The sequence below is a fragment of the Microcebus murinus genome, chromosome 19 (genome assembly GCF_040939455.1).
Source record: "Microcebus murinus isolate Inina chromosome 19, M.murinus_Inina_mat1.0, whole genome shotgun sequence".
In the NCBI taxonomy this organism is placed as follows: domain Eukaryota; kingdom Metazoa; phylum Chordata; class Mammalia; order Primates; family Cheirogaleidae; genus Microcebus; species Microcebus murinus.
This window is the reverse complement of record NC_134122.1, coordinates 30,919,256-30,932,724: the sequence shown is the minus strand read 5'-3', so window position 1 is coordinate 30,932,724 and position 13,469 is coordinate 30,919,256. Positions and strand designations below refer to the sequence as shown.

The window sequence follows — 13,469 nt, the reverse complement described above, 5'->3', positions numbered from 1 at the left end:
GCGGGCGGACCCGAACCCGCGGAGCGCCGGCCGCGCTGCCAGGCCGCGTCCCCGCCCGCCCCGCTGGCGCCGCTCCGCGTTTCCGCTCTGCTGACGCGCTGGAATCGCCGGCCGGGCGCGGGGACCCGGGCCGCGCGGGGAGAGCGCCCGGCGGGGGCGCCCGAGGGTCCCCTGCGGGTCCCGGCCCCAGGTCGGGGCTGGGAAGGTCTCCCCGCCGCCGGGCTGCTTGTCCTCTTCCGGCCCCCCGCGCACCGTGGTGCTCTGGGGCTCGAGGCCACCTCCTCCGGGCAGCGCGCCCGGGTCGTGCCCCGCTGACCCTCTGCAGCCGGTACCCGGGGCTTGTCAGGCCGAGTCCCCCCCTAAGGTCCGTGTCCCTCCTGCAGCCCCTGGGCCAGCGAGAGCCTCCCCAAGCCCGCACGTGTCAGGGACGAAGACAGCGCCCTGGTCCCGCCACTGGCTCTCATGGAAATCCCCCGGGGGCCGAGTGGCTTAATGGTTTGCCGCCCGGGGCTCTAACTCCCATAATGTCAAGACAGTCACTTAACCTCACCGTAAGAACGGGCGCAGTCCAGTCCGTCCCCACGCTGCAGGCCCCCGTGCGGCTGAGGCCAGGCTGTGGCTGCCCTTTCTCTGCGGGACCCTCACCCTGGGCCACGGCTTCCCTCCTGGAATGCTGCCTAGATCTGCCTCTCACGCCTGGCCCTGCCGGCCCCCAGGCCCAATTCCAGGACTCAGCACTGGCTCCCTCTGATGCAGAGGTGGTGCTAACCCAGCTGTCCAATCAGAGACCACCACCCACCTTCTGATTGGTTCAGGGATGAGCAGCAACCCAAGCTAAGCCAATCAAAGCCTTCCCTGGGCTTTTTCCCAGAAGTCCACAGTGATTGTCTGGGTCTCAGTACTTGGGTTGAGGCTGAAGCTACCTAACAGTCCTCCCCCTGGTTCCAGAAGGAAGCTTACTGCAGGATGAAGCAAGGAGGACCACACAGGCAAGCAGATAACAGAAGGGGTGAGAGATCAGAAAACGCAGAGACAGGGAAATCATCCTTGGTCCCTAGGATCCAGCTAAGCCTGCAGACCAGAGCCATCCCTGGACCACCAGTGACAACAACCAGTGCATTCTGTTTGTCTGAGCCAATTTAAGTTGGGTTTCTGTCCGTTGGAATGAAGAGTCCCACCTAACACCCTCACTACTACCTGTAAAATAAAGCCCAAGCCCTTGGACATGGTATTTGTGGCCTTTGCAATGTGCAGTCTGCTTCTGTGTCTGTCCTTGGGTCCCCTTACCCTTGTACAGCACTTTATCATTTACAAAGGACTTTCACAAGCATGATCGGAGGTGCTCCCCACCACAACCTGGGGGTCAGATAAGGAAACTGAGACTTCAGTATGAAGTGCCATATCCCAGGTCACACAGGAAGTAAGGGATGGGGATGAACTTGCTGCCAAGTCAGAACACAGCCACTTTCCCACCTGCACCCTCCCTCCCTCCCACGTTTCCTGAGGACCAACTGGTCCGCACACTTGGGCGTTTGCGCAGTGCAGCGTGCCTCCAGTGTTCTCCTCTCCTCTGGCAATTTAGTCTTTTGAGGCTCAGTGTGTGTCCACCTCTCCTGAGGCGCTTTCTGCAGGAATCCCTCCCTGTCCTTGTGCCTGCACTGGCCCCGGGCATTGGACATTTGGGCATTAGACACTGTAGCTGGGTGGCTGCACTGCCATCTTGCTCCCCCATGTGCAGAGTCACGTGCTGGAGGCAGGAGCCTGCCATATACCTCTTTAGATCTACTTTCTGAATATTTAGGAGGCAGAAGCCACAGGATGTGACAACCGATGAGATCTGGGAAGTAAGAGTGAGAGAGGAGTCAAGCATGGTAACGCCCAGGTTTCTGGAGTAGGTGTTATCACTAACCAACCTCAGGAAGGTGAGAGGAGGCCCAGATTACCCAGGAGGGACCCAAAGACCCCTGGGAGTACAGAGCTAAGGTCCAGGGAGAGTGGGGCTGGAGGAGGAGGTTTGGGGTAAAGCTCTGAGGTAAGATGGAGGCTGAGGCCTTGGGAGTCGAGGAGTTTACAGATGAACCATCCATGTGGAAGAAAAGATGACCAAGGACAGAACCCCAACATTGAAGGGACTGGCAAAGGAAGAGGGAGAGGAGGAAAAGGAAGAGAAGAGGAGGAAGGTCAGTGAAGGAGACAGAAGAACAGGAAGAACAGGTTTGTGAAAGCCACATGAGAAGGAATTTTAAGAAAGGATTGTTGAAAAATGGCACATGATTTCAGAGGCTTATGGAAAGATGACTTATTTCTAGAAGGAAGGTACCTACTGGACAGATAACTAAGGGGTCCCTGAGGGCCTAGCTCAGAGGAGTCTGAGAGCAATGGGCCAGAGGCAGCCACCGATGGGGAAAAAGCTGAGAGAGCCTGTGCAGACAACTTGCCGCAAAGGCCTGCAAATTTGGGTTTAACAAAAATTTCCCAGGCCTACAAATTTGTAGGAGAACTAAAAAACATTAATGAGAGATATTAAAGAAGACCTAAATAAATGGGAAGAAATTCATGTTTATAGATTAGAAGATTTAATATTGTTAAAATGGCAATACTCCCTAAAGTGGTCTACAGATTGAAAACAATCCCTATCAAAATCCCAGCTGACTTTTTTGTAGAAATCAACAAGTTTATCTTAAAACTCATATGTAAAAAAGCAAGGAATACAGAATAGCTAAAACTAAATTGAAAAAGAAGAACAAAGTTGGAGGACTCACAATTCCTGATTTTAAAAACTTACTACACAATTCACAATTGCAAAGCTGTGGAAACAACCCAAGTGTCCATCAGTTCATGAGTGGATTAATAAAATGTGGTATATGTATACCATGGAGTACTACTCAGCTTTAAGAAACAATGGTGATATAGCACCTCTTGTATATTCCTGGATAGAGCTGGAACCCATTCTACTAAGTGAAGTATCTCAAGAATGGAAAAACAAGCACCACATGTACTCACCAGCAAATTGGTATTAACAGATCAACACCTAAGTGGACATATAGGAATAACATTTATCGGGTGTCGGGCAAGTGGGAGGGGGGAGGAAGGAATGGGTATATACAACCACAATGAGTAAGATGTGCAACGTTTGAGGGATGGACATGCTTGAAGCTCTTACTCGAGGGAGGAGAGGGGACATGGGCAATATATGTAACCTTAACACTTGTACCCCCATAATATGCTAAAATTACAAAAACCCCCAACTTACTACAAAGCTACAGTAATCAAAACTGTGTGGAACTGGCATAGAATAGACACAGAGACCACTGAAATAGAATTGAGATTCCAGAAATTAACCCATACATTAATTGATTTTCAACAAAGAGTGCCAAGACTATCCAATGGGTTTTGAATAGTCTCCCTCCATAAATGTGCTGGGAAATTGGGTATACACATATAAAAGACTACAGTTGGGCTCTTGCTTTATAGCATACACAAAAATTAACTCAAAGGGATCAACACCTATATATAAGAGCTAAGACTATAGAACTCTTAGAAAAACACAACCAGATAAATCTTTATGACTGTGAATTTGGCAGTGCTTTCTTAGATAAGACACCAACAGCACAAGCAACAAAAGAAAAACGGATAAACTTGGACTTCATCAAAATTTAAAATGTTTGTGCCTCAAAAGATACTATCAAGAATGTGAAAAGACAATCCACAGACCGGGAGAATATTTTTGTAAATTATAAATCTGATATGGGACTAGTTTTCAGAACATATAAAGAACTCTTACAACTCAATGATAAAAAAACAAATAACCCAATTAAAAAACGGGCCAAAGATCTAAAAAGACATTTCTCCAAGGCAGATATACAAATGGCCAATAAGCACATACAAAGATTTTCCACTTCATTTGTCATTAGGAAAAGCAAATCAAAACCACATTGAGATACCACCACTTCACACCCACTAGGATGGCTATTTAAAAAGAAAAGAAGGCCTGGCGAGGTGGCTCACACCTGTAATCCAAGCCACCTGTAATCCTAGCATTCTGGGAGGCTGAGGCAAGTGGATTGCTCAAGGGCAGGAGTTTGAAACCAACCTGAGCAAGAGCAAGACCCTGTCTCTACTAAAAACAGAAAGAAATTAACTGGACAACTAAAAATATATAGAAAAAATTAGCCGGGCATGGTGGCGCATGCCTGTAGTCCCAGCTACTCGGGAGGTGCTTGAGCCCAGGAATTTGAGGTTGCTGTGAGCTAGGCTGATGTCATAGCACTCTAGCCCAGGCAACAGAGTGAGATTCTGTCTCAAAAAAATAAATAAAAAAATAAAATAATAATAAAAAAAAACAAGTGTTGCCAAGGATGTGGAGAAATTGGAATCTTCATATATTGCTGGTGGGGATACAAAATGGTGCAGTTGCTGTGGAAAACGGCATGGCAGCTTCTCAAAAAGTTACACATGGAATGACCCAGCAACTCCATTTCTAAGTATAGACCCAAAATAATTGAAAGTAGATGTTTAAATTTTAAAAATATATGAATGTTCATAGAAGCATTAGCGGTAACAGTCAAAAAGTGGAAACAAACCAAATGTCCATCAGTGAATAGATAAACAAAAGTGGTAGGTAGATCCATACAGTGCAATTATCATTCAGACAAAAAAAGAGAATTATGTATTGATTGATTCATGCTAGGACATGGATGAACCATGAAAACATGCTAAATGAAAGAAGCCAGACACAAAAAACTACATGTTCTATGATTCCATTTATAAGAACTATCCAGAACAGGCAAACGCAGAGGCAGAAAGTAGATCAGTGATCGCAGGGCTGGGGGGACAGATGTGTGGGGAGTGACTGCTGTGGGTTTGGTGTTTCTTTTTGAGGTGATGAAAATATTCTGGAATTAGATAGAGTGATGGTTGCACAACTTTAGGAATATGCTAAAAAAAAAACACAACCCATTGAATTGTATACCTTAAGAGTGAAATTCATAGTATATGAATGATATGTCCATTTTTTTAAAAAGGCGGAAGAATATATGAAGATGTCCTCTTGTGAAAATGATTCTCTTTCCTGGAGGCATAACAGGAATTGCCACCAGCAAGAAGGGACTGGGAATGAGCGAGGGGCAAGGATGGGAGGGAGGGCACTTGTTGGACATCAGTTTTGAATCGTGTGAATGGGTTCCATTTTTAAGATATAAATAAATAAATAAACGGGTCTGGTTCTGGACTGAAGGAGGAGGCAGGCTTGCAGGAGTGTCATGCTTGGAAGGAGGCACTGGCCATGCATGAGATAGAGGATGGCGGTGGCAGAGGAAGGGCATGTCTGTCCTCAGGACCCCAGGAGGGAAGGGTAGCAGGGATGCAGGAGTGGGCCATGAGAGGGTTATGTCCTGCCTGATGGCCTTTGTATCTCTGTGGAGAAAGAGAAATAAAGCCCCTGGGCCTGGAAGAGGTGTGGGGTACGCGGCGGGGAAGGGGCACCCGAGAAGGGCGAAGCTGGGAAGGGCCTGCGCATGGGATCAGAAAGGAGCCAGTGACGCATGAAAGGGCTGCTGAGTAATTCTGAGGTTGGAAACGCACTGTGGTGACTCTCACATCAATTCCACCAGCTTGAGTGAGGCTCTTTGTGAGGCCCGGAACACTGTGCTATTGACGGGGGCGAGCTATCGGCTGTGGCCACACGGTCGGCCATCCAGGCGCCTGCCTTTCGTTCCAAATGCAGGAGGCAGGGCCCCGTGCACTGGCGCTGGAGATGCCCGGCCCGAGGGGAGGCGCGGGGCCAGGGCGTGACCCTATAATGACCCTTTCTGTAAACTGGGCTGGGGACCTGAATTGGTTTAGGGCCACAGAAAGAGTGGCTGACATTGCTGAGGGCCTCAATCCTCCCAACCAACTCTGATTTTTCTGACAATTCTTCACAACTAAGTTTTAAGCCCTCACTGCATTTCTAGCCAAATGGCTGCTGAGGCCACTAGGGCTGTCCCGACAGCCACTGTGTGTCTGGCAATGTGCAGGGTGCACCTGAGGACCTCACTGAATTCCATGTTCACAACCAGCATGGAGGGAGGTGGTCCTGTTGTCCTACCCAGAGAAAAGGAGTCATGGAGCATGACTTACTTTGTCCCACGTGCCCTCTGGGCACTGCCCTGGGCTGGGGATGGTCCTCAGATCTGCAGCCTGTAGATCTGCCTAGGTGTGGGGGTGTGACCTGGCACAATTCAGGGCCCCTCCTGCCTTGATGGGGCACTGTCTCTGGTCCCCATCCTCTGCCACTGGGACTGTTCTGCCCTTTCAGCTGTTGCTGCACTGCGTGGTTCATGCGGAGCTCACAGTCATCCCGGGTTTGTCTTTTCCCTTTTTTATTAAGGGTCCTGAACCAGATTCGTCTGCACAGCAGACCAGTGCAGCTCTCAGCGCAAGCCACCTGTTTTGCATTGTCATTCTGTCTTGCCCAGGGGATTCCATAAGGCATGAGGTCAAAAAGCCTCACTGAGATCCATTTAATCCTTCAATAAACCAGGGCTCTGGTCTATCAGACTGTGCTGGGGAATGAAGATTCAAAGTCAAGTAAAATATTGTCCCTGCCCTTAAGGAGCTCCAGCCTTGGGGAAGTCTGGCCAGACCATCCAGAATCCATGGTGTGATGCAGGTGAGGGTTCTGGTCACTGAAGAGGCAGCCATGTCAGGGTGGTCAGGAAAGGTTGCCCGGAGGAGGAGGAGCTTAAGCTGTTTTTTCTCTTTAGGTTTGTGCATGTATTAATATTTTAAGCCACCTTATACATTTGTTTTCATTTTTTTTTTTGTTTTGAGACAGAGTGTTGCTCTATTGCCTGGGCTAGAGTGCCATAGCATTAGCCTAGCTCACAGCAACCTCAAACTCCTGGGCCCAAGAGATCCTCCTGCCTCAGCCTCCCAAGTAGCTGGGACTACAGGCACAGGTCACCATGCCCAGCTAATTTTTTCTAATTTTAGTTGAGACAGAGTCTCATTCTTGCTCAGGATGGTCTCGAACTCCTGAACTCAAGTGATCCTCCCGCTTCAGCCTCCCAGAGTGCTAGGATTACAGGCATGAGTCTCCATGCCCGGTTTTTGTATAAGAAAATTAAAATGTTTTTTAAAAACTTGAGCAAGACATATTTTAATATCAAGCAAAGAGGAAAGTTTCTGTGGTTTTATTTGGCTTGGGGAAAGGGAGATTCACTCTTATGCCGAGTGACCCCTTTTCCATGACTGTGGGGACAGCTGATGGTGAGCTGGGGACTCATGTGTCTGGACTCCCAGGTCCTGCCACCTTAGGCTTGGGATCCTTCGGGTGCTCTGCTCAGCTGGGAAGAGGCTTGGCAGTGTGTTCCAGGTGGACCGAGCGGCACATGGGAAGGCACAGGGCAGGACCGGTGTGAACAGCAGGAACCAAGAGAGGCCATGCTCCTCTGCTAAATTAGAAAGTTTGAACTTCATCTCAAGTCTACTGGGAGCAAATGAAGGGCCTTCAGCCAGCGCAGGATAGGGCCAGCAGGTGGAGAGGGGAGGCTGCGGGGACAATGTGCAGTGATCAGATGAGAAGGCATTAGCATCCCACCCAGGCAGGGAAGAGAGATGAAGAGCAGGGGTGGGGACAAGGGACTTAAAGACATGACACCCAAGGCCTCAGAGACCAGTGAATGGGGCTGAGTGGAAGGGGCACAGCGGTATAGCGTCTGGCTCAGGGGCCTGGGCTGGGGGCCGGAGAAAGGAAAGGCGCTCACTTTCCTTATGCTGAGGGGCTGAGGTCCACTCTGTGTGTGGGGCTCATGCCCTACGCAGCGGTCCTTCCAATGACAACAGAGTTTGGTGAGCCTCTTCTCCAAGGACAGACGTGGCCCCGGCATACCCCTACTTACTTATTCCTCTCATAATTTGCCTCCAAATGCAGTTAGAAACCAACAGGTAAGCATCAGGAATTAGGGCTGAGATTCAATCAGCATTCATTGAGCACCTACTGTGTACCCAGCACAGAGTGAGCAGCAGCTCCTCAGGCACTTCGGGCCTCTGGGGCAGAGCCGTGGGCAGGAGTAAGTTTGGGGCTCCTTCTGCAATGCCTGTGGCCCTTTTCCAAAGCAGCCATTTGTTTGCAGCCTGTGCCCTGCTGCCCTTCTTGTTTCCTGGATTTATCCAAGAACAGCTGCCAAGCGCACCATCCCCCTACAAGCCCCTTCCCTTTGGGAGGGTGAATTGTCTGGGTCTAAATGTTCCTTGTCCTGGGAAGGCAGCTCTGCTCAACAGAGGGGTGAGGGCGCACTCGGCAGAGGGAGCTCCCCCCACCTCAGCTGCACTTCTAGCTTGAACAGCTATAAATTAAGAATATCACATTTGTAAGAAAGATAAAATCTTTTTAGTCTTTTGTAATATTTATATCATACTATATTGTTATTTATCTGCTGACATTTCTTTCTAGAACGTTTGCATAACTAGGCCAAAATTGTGCTTATGTTCGCAAACCCACATGCACACACACATAAGAGGCATTGCTTAACCTGTGCTTGGATTAAGTCTGGCCACTCACCGTTATTAGGACATTACACGCCTGCACTGGCCAAAGCACTTAGAGAGGTCAAGGTAAGTTCCTTAGCCAGGTCATGCTAGAGCAGGTGCCAAGAGAAAGAGCTGTGTTGTCCCTCTAGCCAGCCTAGCTCATGTGCCCAGGACAGAAGGTGCTTCCAGGACTGGTTTTCACTGGGGACAGAGGAGCCCTCAGCCTGACACAGCCTGGGGGACGGTCCTGGGTGCCATCTGCCTCGAGTGCTCCAGGTTGTGCTCCTGCCGCTCTGCCTGGATGGCTTCCTCCCAGGCCCCTGCGGCTGCGTTTGGGACCGATTACACCTGCTGCCTTTAACCACTCTCAGAGGGCAGGGCAGTCTCTGAGCGGGTCCCCCACACCCTGTCCTGGGTATGGGGTTCAGCAGTTGGATGGCAGAAAGAGGCCGGGGGCCCTCCCTAGCAGCTGCGCTGGCACACAAGCCCGGACCACCTGCAGAAGTGAGGTGGGCCTTAAAGTTCTCCCTGGGCCACCAGGCCTGCCCAGAAAGCATGGAGTGGGTTATGTCGCCATCTATTGCTCAATCTGCTCAGCAAACGTCAGCCAGGCCCTTGTGAGCTCAAATCCTCTTCAAGGGACAGAAACTGACCTCAGGTGGCGGGAGAGGAGCTCCTCAAGAGCCAGGTAAAAGAGCCCAGGGATCCGAGTTAGAATAGGGCCCACCTCAGTTCTACCTGTGTCACCTGGGCAAGTCCCAGGGCCTCAGTGCCCTTCCCTCCGAAATGACCAGCAAGATTCCCTGGGGGGTGGGGCAGGCAGGGCAAGGAAAGGCTCCCAGGGAGGGGCTGGAGAGCAGAGGCCCCGAGCCGAGGGTCCCACTACCGTCCAGGTGAGCAGGAAAAGCAGCCACCGCCGAGTCCAGAGTTCTGGCTTAGTACAGATGCTGTTGGTGGCCTCCAGGGTTGCTGGGGGAACAAACTGCAGCCCTGCTGTGAGGCTCGACCCACTGGGACAGCAGCCATTACCCATAATCACAGCGTCCAGGAGGCCTCAGGGAGGCTGGCTGTGACACCCACAGCAGACACATCCTGCAAGAGCACACCACGACGTACACGAGCACGGCTGCCGACGGGAGCGGGTGTGGAGACGAGAAGACTCGAACAAACAGGGAAGCACGAGGGTCTGCACACCCTGGGGGGTGGGGTGCCGGCACCCTACAGCACAGTCAACTCTGTCCTCTGCACCAGGGCTTAAAAGGGGGACTAAAACCCCAAAACCCAGCTCAGGTGAAGAGTTTTACTAAGAACAAACTGATGTGGCTGGACTTGAGTGTCACCTGAAGGCCACTTCAGTGCCATGTGCTGATGCCTGAGTCAGGGGCCTCTCACAAGTTCTTTTCTGGAGCCAGTTTCCTTGTTCTTCAGGGATCACGTCTCCCCGGCAGGAACAGAAGCCACCACTGTCCCACGCAAACCCACGTGTGGTGAACAGGGGGCAACCAGTTCGCCTTCCTGCCAGGTGTGCACAGGGCGGCCTCGCAGAGGCCCCGGCACATGTCCGCAGGCGGCACCCTGCTACCCTGCAACCCATCTTCTAGTCTACACGGGAGCCAGGTTAGTTTTCCATCTAAGTTTTTAATTGCACTGATAGTTCATGGATACATCTTCAATTGCACAGAAGCAGCCAGGAAAAACGTGGGGCCCTCCCTCAGCCCCCCATACTGTGCTCACGACTCTTCCCGTCCTTCATGTACACAAGCGCATTCAAGCTTCATGTATCAGTCTTCGTGTTCTACCTTAGTCTCTTTTTTAATGCAACACATCAACTTATTTAGCAAAAGTAACAGGTAAATAGGCACTTACGTTAAGAGAAAAGCTGACCAGGAGGAATTTTGTCTCACACACCTGCAGTAAGCTACTTGCAGCTGCACACAGCGAGCTGCTGTGTGCACAGCGCACGCACCGCTGAGGGCGCATGATCTGTATTCACTGAAGGTACCTCACACCTGAAATCTGAAAAAGATTCCCTGGACGGTCCCCCGACACACTTTTTTGTTGATCTTCTAGAAGAGGTCACCTAAAGAGCAGATTGTGGAATCTGGCTCATGGCTCATTGTCATGAGCCCAGCCTAGATTCTGCTGGACACTGGGTCTCCTCCACGCCTGTTCAGACGGGTGGGGGCCCGTGCGTGGACAGCCATCTGGGTGACGTGCCATGTTGGTGCTCCAGTGACAGCGCAGTGCTTGTCTGTGCAGCAGACCTGCTGTGGGCCACCCTGCCATATGTGGTGGACATGGCAGGCCTCAGGTCCGTTTGGCCAAGGCATTGACTGGACTGGGGACCATTATCTCATTCTTTAAGAGCCACAGAGCATCCCCCAGGACAGCTGTGCTGGGACTTCTTTCACCAGTCCCTTTGAAAGACTCACAGTTGTTTCCAACTTTACCGCATCACTAACAATGGTGCAATGAGCATCCTTTTAATCCACGAGTGGAGATGTTTTTGAAGGACAGAGTCCTACAGGTAGAATTGCTGGGGTGAAGTGTATTCTCACACTTTTAATATCTTCAAAGTATAACAGTAACTTCCTGAAATACCAATCTCATCACGGCACTCCTCTGCCAAGATAAGGCCTGACAGGAGGTGGCAGGGCCAGGCGGCAGGCAGTGACCAGCCGGCCACAGCCCCACAGGCTGCAGGGGGTGGGCGCGCGCGCGCGTGTGTCGAGAGGCGGGAGGTAGCTCTGTGGGCAAGGAGTCAAGCGGCAAGAAGTGAGGCAGAAGAGGTAGCCGTGAAGACAACCATGGCACCACTTGAGGATGGCAGGGCTGTATGAGCACATTGGAGAAGGCCACAAAAGGACAGAGGGACAGGCAACTGCTGGTCACTGACACAGGGTTCAGCAGAGGCGGCTGGGTGGAGTGTGGTGTAGGCTGAGGCGACGGATTGGTCTGGGCCCTCCTGAGTCTGGTGGGACTAAGGGAGGTCTGATGCCAGCTGAAGCCAGGCCATGGTCATGAGGTCTGGGGGTGTAGATTCAGGGAGCATCCGCAGGGGCTTCATGGCCTCCTGAGAAAACCAGTCTCCTGGGGCTGTCACTCTGGCAGCTCAGGTAGGAGGAAGTGCCAGGAAGAGGGGCAGGGCTCTCCCAGGGAGGCCTCTTGGTAGCTGGTCCCCTGGCAGCTCCACTGGCCCCCACATGCCCAGCCTTCTCCCCTGGGACTTGGTTTCTGCTCTCTAAGCTGATTGTTGGAAGGTGGGGTGCAGTCAGGTGCCTCTGGGCCAGGCAGTGTGACCAGCCTCCCCCTCAGCCAGTCTGGATGGGTCACTCATCACAGCCCTTTGCCACTGACTTACATCTGAAACGCTCCAGAGAGTTTTTTTGAAGTGGAGGTAGAAGAGAGGACAAAAAGAAGAGGGAAACAGACAGTGGCCCTCCCAAAAAGGGTACAGGGAAATCCAAGAGCATTATTCTCTTAGAATCTTGGAAATTCAGCAACAACAGTTTCTGGGGAAGGAGCAAGTTTCAAAGTAGTAAAGTCAGGTCCCATCAGGACAAAGAAATGCCCGCTGGATCGGGCTGCCTGCGCAGCGGCTGGTGACATGGTGGGGACGCAGCTGGCCAAAGAATAACTGGCATGAGAGTGGAGAAAGCCAGTGTAGACAACACTCTCAAAGAGGACCTGGCAGGAAGGATGGCGGAGGTCAGGGTGGGTGGTGAGAGAGGACGCGGTGCGGGGTTGGGGGTTGTGGGAAGACCAGGCATGCTCGTGGGCTGATGGAACGCACAGCTGTGGAGACTGCAGAGGCTGAAGCAGAAGCCGAGGAGAGCAGGGGCAGGGCTGGGGGAGGCGCTGCCTGCCTCAGCCCAGAAGGGAGCACAGGACACTGGCAAGACACTGAGCCTGCAGGGAGTGCGGCCCAGACCAGAGAGGTCTGTGTCCAAGCACGGGAGGACCAGCTGCTGTCAAGGTTTTTAATTAACATGTCTTGCACCAGCTGCCCCCAGAAGGGAGCAGGTTCCAAGGGAGCCCCAATCCAAGTGTGCACTTTATTATTAGGTAAATCAAAAAGAATCGCTGGCTCTAGAAAACAAACCCAACTGCCACTCTTGCTGATCCAGCTGGTCTTTGCCAATGGCTTCACTCTACCCGACCTGCTGCCTTTAGAAGTTTAGTTGAATTCACCCTATTAATTTATGCTGGATCTTGCTAGGATGAGGAAGTACTTTATTTATTTACAATAAAAACATTTGTAACATAATTCTCTCTTCAAAACAGAGAACCCTACAAAATACACAAAACTATTTCTATTTGCATTTACCCAGGGACATTAGCAGCTTGCCGGGGGCTGGGACTTGGAGAAAAACTAAAGACTAATTCTATTTTAAAAAACCCAAATACGTGATGCTTTCACTTAAAAAAAAAAAAAACCAAAAAACTGCCTTAAAAAAGTAGCAGTGTTCTACTTGTCGGTAGCCACACTTTCTCCTACTCTGTGTACGAAAATGTTAAACAGAAAACAGCGCCTGTGAAACACATTTCAGCAGTGCTGCTCAGAGACAATGACGGGGCTGCGGAATTCCAGCCCCTCTTCCAGGCAGGTCACTGTAACTGAGTGGCACTAGGGAGTTCTTCCACTCCCTGCCTGCCCCCTGCAACCATGGAGCACTCCAGAGCTCACTTCTCTTGTTTGCAGTCGGCTGGAGAACCTGGGAATCAAACACAGCAGTTAGAAATGCCATAGAACTCAGCAGTCCCCACGACAAGCGACCACAACCTGAAGATACCACGGTGCAGTCACATGCACAGGGTCGCCACAACCCAGTGCTGGGTCTGCGGTTCCGGGAATGGTGACAGTTCATGGCTGATGACAACTAGTTGGGAATCAGGAGACAGATGTTAACTGGCAAGTTGGGAAACTTACCAATGAATATGGTAGCTTTGAAACT

The 13,469-nt window shown here is 51.2% G+C and overlaps 1 protein-coding gene across 2 annotated transcripts in view; it reads right to left on the bottom strand.

Moving 5' to 3' along the window:
* Positions 1-12,742: 12,742 nt before the first annotated feature.
* Positions 12,743-13,469, bottom strand: part of FKBP6 (FKBP prolyl isomerase family member 6 (inactive)) — a 44,658-nt gene continuing 43,931 nt past the window's right edge. For both annotated transcript variants that reach the window (XM_012742247.2, XM_012742244.3), the window contains exon 9: positions 12,743-13,229. The gene's annotated coding sequence lies outside the window, so the exon portion shown is untranslated. The remainder of the gene's footprint in view (positions 13,230-13,469) is intronic.